Source organism: Silene latifolia, chromosome 4 (assembly GCF_048544455.1).
Source record: "Silene latifolia isolate original U9 population chromosome 4, ASM4854445v1, whole genome shotgun sequence".
Classification (NCBI taxonomy): Eukaryota; Viridiplantae; Streptophyta; class Magnoliopsida; order Caryophyllales; family Caryophyllaceae; genus Silene; species Silene latifolia.
The window spans coordinates 37,950,724-37,958,563 of record NC_133529.1 but is presented as its reverse complement, the minus strand read 5'-3'; the positions used below and the strand labels follow the sequence as shown (position 1 = coordinate 37,958,563).

Below are 7,840 nucleotides of genomic sequence, written 5' to 3'. Positions count from 1 at the left end.
CAAAAGTGTACCCTTTGATCCTTTTAGAGATTTATAAGTCCTTGCACTAACTGTAAAGAACACCAGCCCCAACACTTCAAGCTTCAAGGAAGGATGCACATCTTTTTCTAGAGACCGGAGTCTCCCTAGAGACCAGAGTCTTCCCAAAAAGACCGGCGTTTCCTCAACAAGGGACTTAATCGTCATTTAAGCCCTTAGTTAACTCTAATTCATGCACCTAATCCCCACTACAAATACCCCATTAGTCTAATTAGAAGAGCATGTTCTTCTTAGCAATCTCTAGTGTAGTTAATATCAATCAAATCTCTCTTTAATCTTGTAATCAACATTTAATCAAGTTTTAATACAAGTTTTATTTCCTTAATCTCTCTCTTGTTCATCCTTTATTTTGGGTAATTGAAGAGTATTTGGGTTATTATTGGAAGATTGACAACCTTCCAATCAAGCATCAAGTACTTCTTTTATTCTTTGCTTTATTATTGGAATCATTAGTAGGTATAATTCTCTTAATCCCTTTTTAATTATTGTTAATCATCTTCATTTATTCATCATGTTTCACTTTGTTGGTATGATTGACAACCTTGCTAGCATGTTCAACATGATAATGAGTGAGTAGTTTTCTTAGCTAGGGTTAATGGGTAATTAGGGGAAACCAACATGGGGGATGATTCATGCTTAAATTAATATGCTTTCATAGTTTATTTGCTTGCTTGTTGTGATCTCAACTCATGCACATGTTATGTTTGATGAAATGCGAGCCTATGAATCCTTGCATTTTTTTACCCATCACCTATCTTTTCAATGAGACTTGTAAGACATAAACCAACTCGAGTCTCATTAGACCATGCATGTTGTTGAGTAGGGAAGACTAAGTCGACTTGTAGGTGTTGTACAATCTAATCGATTCGGCTCCGGGACCCAAACTTTCCTATGATTGTAAGATATAAACCCACTCGATCCATCACAACAATAATTGCTTGCTTATAATTTGAGAACATGTTTGTATGATCAATTCCATGAATCCCCTATGACCCCATGACACCCTAGTGCCTTTTATCAATTGTTTACATCCCTTTTAATTCATCTTGCTTGTTTACTTTCATTGCTATTTAGTTTAGTGATCTTCTATTCAAACCCCAATTGTGACACCCTTAGACACCACTACTTGCAATAGAAATCTCATCTCAATTCCCGTCCCTTGGGATCCGACCTTTACTTGCCTCTTTACTAATTGTAGAGTTGTTGGTGAAGTTATAAATAGTGTTTTGGTCTAGGTTCTAAGTAACCGAAAAATATAGTCCGACCAAAAATGGCGCCGTTGCCGGGGACGGTGTTAACTTGATTTAGATTTTCTTATATTGTTATTAGTTGTGTCTTTCTTTGCCTTGGGGAAGTATAACTCCTCAAGGTTTGTTCTAATTGTTTTCGAGTTGTTTGATATTTTGCATGCCTAGAAGGTCACAAGGTGACTTGTTACCCTTTGATCACGAAATTGAAAGGACTTTGACAACCAATAGGAGACTTGCTAGGAGAACTTTGAGAGGTATTGGTGAGGTTGTAGATATTCAACCAAATACTATTGAGTTCATCAACCCTTTTGCAAGAGAAGGTGAGGAGAACCCAACACAAAATCAACCCACAATGCTTAAGTTTTCATCACATTCCGTACCCACCGAGGAGAACCTACCCAATGGTACTCCCACACCACAACACTTAACCGGAAATTTTATTGCCAAATCCGCATTTATCCAATTAGTCGAAAGAAGCCAATTTGGGGGGATGCCTAGTGAAGACCCTCATTCTCATATGGAGGCTTTTTGCGATTATTGTGATGCGATTTCTCAAACCGGTGTAACTCAAGACCAAATTCGATGGGTCTTATTTCCTTTTTCTCTAATTGGCACCGCAAAAAAATGGTTGAAAGGCCTTGATAAGGCTACTCTCGGAATTGATTCTTGGAAGAAATTAGCTTTAGCTTTCTACAAAAAGTTCTATCCACCGGAAAAGACTAACATGCTAAGAGCTCAAATTACGGGCTTTAAGAAAAGGGATGAAGAATCTTTGTATGAAGCTTGGGAGCGATTCAAGGGAATTTGTCGCTCATGTCCTCATCATGGACTTAGCGAACGGTCTATATGAAGATTCAAGGAACATTCTCAACATGGGATCAAATGGAATGTTCACCGAAGTTGATGACAATCAAACTTGGAACAAAATTGAGGAAATGGCGGTCCATAACTCACAATATAGTAGACCTCGCAAGGCTACTAGAGGAGGAAAGCATGAAGTGGACTCCGTTACTCAATTGGGTGCTCAACTTAGTGCTCACATTGATACCATCAATTTGAAGTTTGAAAAGGCTATGGCTAGACTTGAAGAAGCCTCAAAATCACCAAAGCATCATGTTAATGCCATGACAGCATCTTCATCAATCCCAAGTGGGATATGTGAGAATTGTGGAACTTTGGGACATGACCAAAGTGAATGTAGGGGAACAAATGAACAAGTGAATGCTTTCCAAGCATACAAGAGTGGTACCCCTTATTCAAACTATTACAATGAAAACACCAAATTCCATCCAAATCTCTCATACAAAAGCCAAAATGTTCAAAACCCTCAACCAACATACACCCCACCTCCCATGAGAAACCAAAATCAAAGACCCTTTTACAACCAAAACCAAGGTTACCAAAATCAAACTCCATACAATCAACAAAATGACCAAGGTTTTGATGTCCAAAAAGCGGTCCTCCAAATGCAAAAGAATCAACAAGAGTTTTTCACTCAAATGCAAAAGAATAGTCAAGCAAAGAAAATCACCATCAACAACATCCTAGCTCACACCAAAATGTTAGAAACCCAATTGACTCAACTAGCATCTTTAAGCTCACAAAGATAAAAGGGGCAATTACCACCTCAAAGTAATCCCCCAATACATGAAACGGTTAGTGCCATTCACTTGAGGAGTGGTACAAGGTACGAAGCACCGAAGAAGCAAGTTGAGGATGAAGTTGTGGAAGCTAGTGACAAAGAAGAAATTGTGCAAAACTCCAAGGATGGAGAACCATCAAAAGAAGAAATTTCAAAGAAAAATGAAGACGAGGTCAAGGAGAAGGAACCCATTGTGATTAGACTTCCTTTTACAAGTCGTCAAGTCAAGCCCAAATTGTTGGAAATCTATATCTCATTATACAACATATTCATATATGTTTCAATTAATTTAGTCATAAAAATTAATTTACAAATCTTATGCATACAAACTTAAATTAAAAGAGAATAAATCATTGTCCTTACTACATGATTTCGGTTTTATGGGCACCTACAAGATCTCCTTCTTGTTAGTTCTTGAGCTTTCCATATATAAGGATGATCCTCCAAAATCCCAAAGTAGAGATTCTCCTCTTGATTGCACCCAAGACTAACCCTTATCCCCACTAAGTAATATTAGCTAGAAATTAGTTTAGTAGTTTACCTTGAAATTGATTACTAACACTCATATATTACATTAATAATTTTAGTAATCTTTCATGAACAATTTGAATCAAAAATCTCATTTCTTTATGAAGAAAAGGAGGAACATGTGAGAAAAGATGATGTTTTGCATGTAAATGAATACAAGTAAAAATAAGAGAAATAAAATCTCCCTCTCTCTTATGCAAAACCGGTGGAGGAGTCTTATTAAGACCATTGCACGGTCTTTATTTTTCTTTTGTTCTTATTAAGAAAAGTAGGTGTAAGACTACCCTACATTATAGGTAATCATTGTATTTTATTTATCCATTAAACAAAACACCCACTTACCCATACTACCTCCAATATTTCGGTCCATGTACCATAAAATGGACTACCATTTTATTTTGTCAATTTGTCATTTGTCACACAATATGTCACATGTAGTATGCTACATGTTATCAATTAATTTCAATGCACATTTATCACATAAATATCATTTTATAAATTAATTAAATCACATTTAACAAATTGACTAGTGATACTTGATCACATAAATAAAATGGGTCAGTTAATTATAATTCACAACATCTTATAATTATAATTAACCATTCATCATCATCTCTATTGTTTCACAAACAATAAACAATTTTAGTAATAAAATATTTCAATTACTAAAATAAATCTTATTTAATCCCATTATAATAAGATATTTATTCTCTCTCACAAATCGAATTGTTCAATTTTAAGGAATTGATCAACTTGCATCGTCATACAATTAATCAACTTTATAGATAAAGGGCATTATCCTTTAGGTGTGACCTTAAGGGATCAACTGACCACCACCGTCCCACGACAGTAACGTCAAACTCTAGCAAGCCAATCGTTACCAATTAATGTTGATCAGTCGACTATATAATTGAATCATCCCTTACGTATTCTTTATATGAGTTTTAATAATGATATTTAAATCATGTGATCGCACTATTGTTGAGGACACATTTCCCAACAATCTCCCACTTGTCCTCGACAAGTGTGAGTCACCAATTATCTTGTCCTATTACTATCTCCCACTCAATGCAAGGTGTCTTTCGGGTCGTACTTGCAAGTGATCATATCGAGAGTGGTTTCCTCGATCTGGAGAATAACTGATTGACCGGATTTATCTATCATAGATACCTTCCGAGCGTGGCCACGCATTTCCAGTTCATTACTCCTCGAGTGGCCCTGAGATATTGTTTTAACCCTGACAAGGGGGTGGACAATTCCTATCTCACTTATTCCCTTCGACTAGCCACAGCCATCATAACCCCAAATATGCCCATTTGACCCCATTTACGAAGGTCGTAGTAACACAAATCAAAGTTAATCTGAAACTGTGCCATCTTAGGCGAACAGTCTTTAGTCAAAAGAATCGACTCATTAGAATACTATAGTAGCTCTTGCCACGACCAGGCTATATAAATTTGCCAGAACTCTATAAGCGGTCACTGCCCGACAAAGTGTTCCTAACAGTCTGCCTATGTGATCGACTAGTCATCTCACATGACTCTATGGCACTTGAACTTGCCATCAATCGCATCACACTCTAGTCACTTCGAGACGTCACCTCATACAAGTGACTATGGGCGAATATCATGTTAATCCGGGTTCACTTTAACGGGGTTCAATTTTGTCTCTACAACCCGTTTGGATGTAACAAAGTATAATAAAAGAGTTTTTAAAGTAAAAACTCGAACGACAAATGCGATTATCACATATGAATAGTCAATGCCTGATTACTATTTCATACTCTATAATCTAGTTTGATCTTGAATGTAGTTATTCATCTCAATTTAATTGAAATGACATGACTCATACTGTTAAGCCTATGAGAAGGCTTTGGTTAGTAGGTTTTATCAACTTCTTGTACCTAACTCAACCTTACTACATACTCGTTTTCCTTTGTAATGTATACATTTGCTTTACAAAACTTTCTGAGTACGTGTCGAGATCCAATCAAGACATAGGCCTTCTAGCCTTAGAATAGCTCCCACTGTTTTCATAGTGTGCGGGACTCATCTGTCTTGCACATCTCATGATTGCAAGTGTACTCAATTTCCGTTGTAAATCTTTCTCATTGTTCTTTATTGCCTAGAACGATTCTAGAAAATCTATTTCTTAATTAACATAGCCACAATGGTATCTTAACCATCCTAATGTGTTTTGATTATGGTTTCGTCGGAAACCATGCGCAATCTCAATTGTCAATTGTCACTTGTGTAACACCCTTACACAAAATTGCATCAAAAACACTTTGCTTTACATCCTTAATGCTTCTACAAGCAGTTAAGGGTAATCAATATGGCTACTTAAATTCGATTTTGAAACAATTCATCATACTCAAAGTATATGAAGTGTTATACATCATATCCTATTTAATTGATTCGGCAGCGGAAGCAATGGAATCAATCAAATATGTTCAACTTGAATTGAAATAATCATGAATCTTATCAACATAAGACTTCTTATTTGACGCTAATATCATGTAGATTTATCTTCATAAATCCGGATATTAAAGATGTATTATAATACTCCAAAAGTCTTAAATCATTCTCAATGATCAATATGTCATCCACATATAAGACTAATTAAAATTTCCGTAACTTCCACTAAACTCCATGTATAAACACAACTTCTCGTCTTATCGAGAAAAGTTTTATAACATGATTAAAAACATTGATTCCAACTCATTGATGTTCTACTTAAGACCCTCTCTTAAGTTTCACATTATCTTAGGATTGCAAGAATCTACAAAACTCAAGGTATGTATTGAATACAATCCTTCTAATTGAAGAAGTGGGTTTTAGATTCACTTGCTATATGTATATCATCATAATGAAACACAGTCCCTAAGAAGATCCAAATAGACTTAAGCATTTCAACCAGTGCAAAACTCTTTGCCACCAATCTTGCTTTGAAATCTCTCTTTATTAATGCAAAACCCTTTGTCACTAATCAAGCCTTCTTATTTCGGATTTTTTATGGCTCTAAGCCTTGTAGTGAGTTGTGACTTAAACACTCTCATGTAAGTCATATGTTCATTACTTTCCAGAAGTAATCAACTTGAATCAAACAATTTCTTTGTAAGTTGTAAGCTCTTTACTTTCTTAAAAGTAACATGAATTCATCATCTTCAACAAGTGACGACTTTAACCTCCTAGGTTTTGAAGAAACAACATCTTACACAAAACGTCTCATGTAGTCAAGAAAGACCAGTTTCTTGCGACATAACATTATCTGTGGCATTCTTTGTGGCTCTTGAATAATTTCTCCCACTCTGTCTTCTAGAAATAAACTTGTATTTTAGAAAGACAGCTTCACGAGCCGCAAACTCGTCGTACTCGTGATAATTGAAAGGGAAAAATGAGCATTTGTTTCTTGTGAAAACTTACAAATATGGTACTTTACCATTTCATATCTCATATGATTCGATTTAGTTTTAGTGGAAAAATAATCTAGACAAAATGATAAAATCCCCAAAAGGATCAAGTAACTCAAAGTAACTTGATTGTAGTTCAAACCATATCGAATAGCGTTTGATTTCTTATCCAACCACACATTATCCCATAATGTGTGTTAAGAGAGATTAACTTGTGATACTATATCACATTTCCTTTGGCTTATATCAAAGTCTTTACTTTGATAATCCCATCACGATTAAATCGTGATCCCTTGACTCTTTGAATTTCTTCAAAGATTTCTCTATTTACATTATTAAGTGAACACATTAGTGTCAACCTAAATCTTTGGTAAAAGAAAATGATCAACCTCTTTTGAATCAATGATTTACAACCTCGATCTCCTTTTTAACCAAAAGGCACGAGACATCTTGCTTTGAATACAAGATACGCATATACCATAAGATCTAATGGTTTCAAGAGTACTCGATAACTCTTTGCGTTAATCATTCCAGAATTTAAGGTTTAATCTTGGGTTACCAATTTGAGTCTTGCATCATCTTCATGATATATCATTCTAGTTTGGTTTAGAATATAATCACCTTGATAATGGGCTAGCCATACATCAAATCGTGGTGTATAGGGTCACAAATGTGAAACCTCTTTTGTATCTTAACAAGTTTGTATTCTTATTTATAGTTTATGTACTTAGTAGTCACAATTAAGTACAACTCCAAACCCGAAAACTAGATTTAGTACACAATGACTCTATCTCTCGACTTCATTGTTGCTAGTCGTCATATTCTAATCATCCTATGTATCAAACATAATGATGAAAACCACCACCGGTTTCTAATATTGACGAAGTAGTACTAGCAAAATTTATGTTTAATCAAATAAACATTTAAAGAATAAGGTCCCATTAGATGTCCCACAACTAACTTGTTGAT

At 35.3% G+C, this 7,840-nt stretch overlaps 1 non-coding gene across 1 annotated transcript; it reads right to left on the bottom strand.

Moving 5' to 3' along the window:
• Positions 1-2,013: 2,013 nt before the first annotated feature.
• Positions 2,014-2,120, bottom strand: LOC141654351 (small nucleolar RNA R71). Its single transcript, XR_012547911.1, has one exon. It is a non-coding gene; the product is annotated as a small nucleolar RNA R71 (small nucleolar RNA).
• Between the last annotated feature and the right edge of the window lie 5,720 nt (positions 2,121-7,840).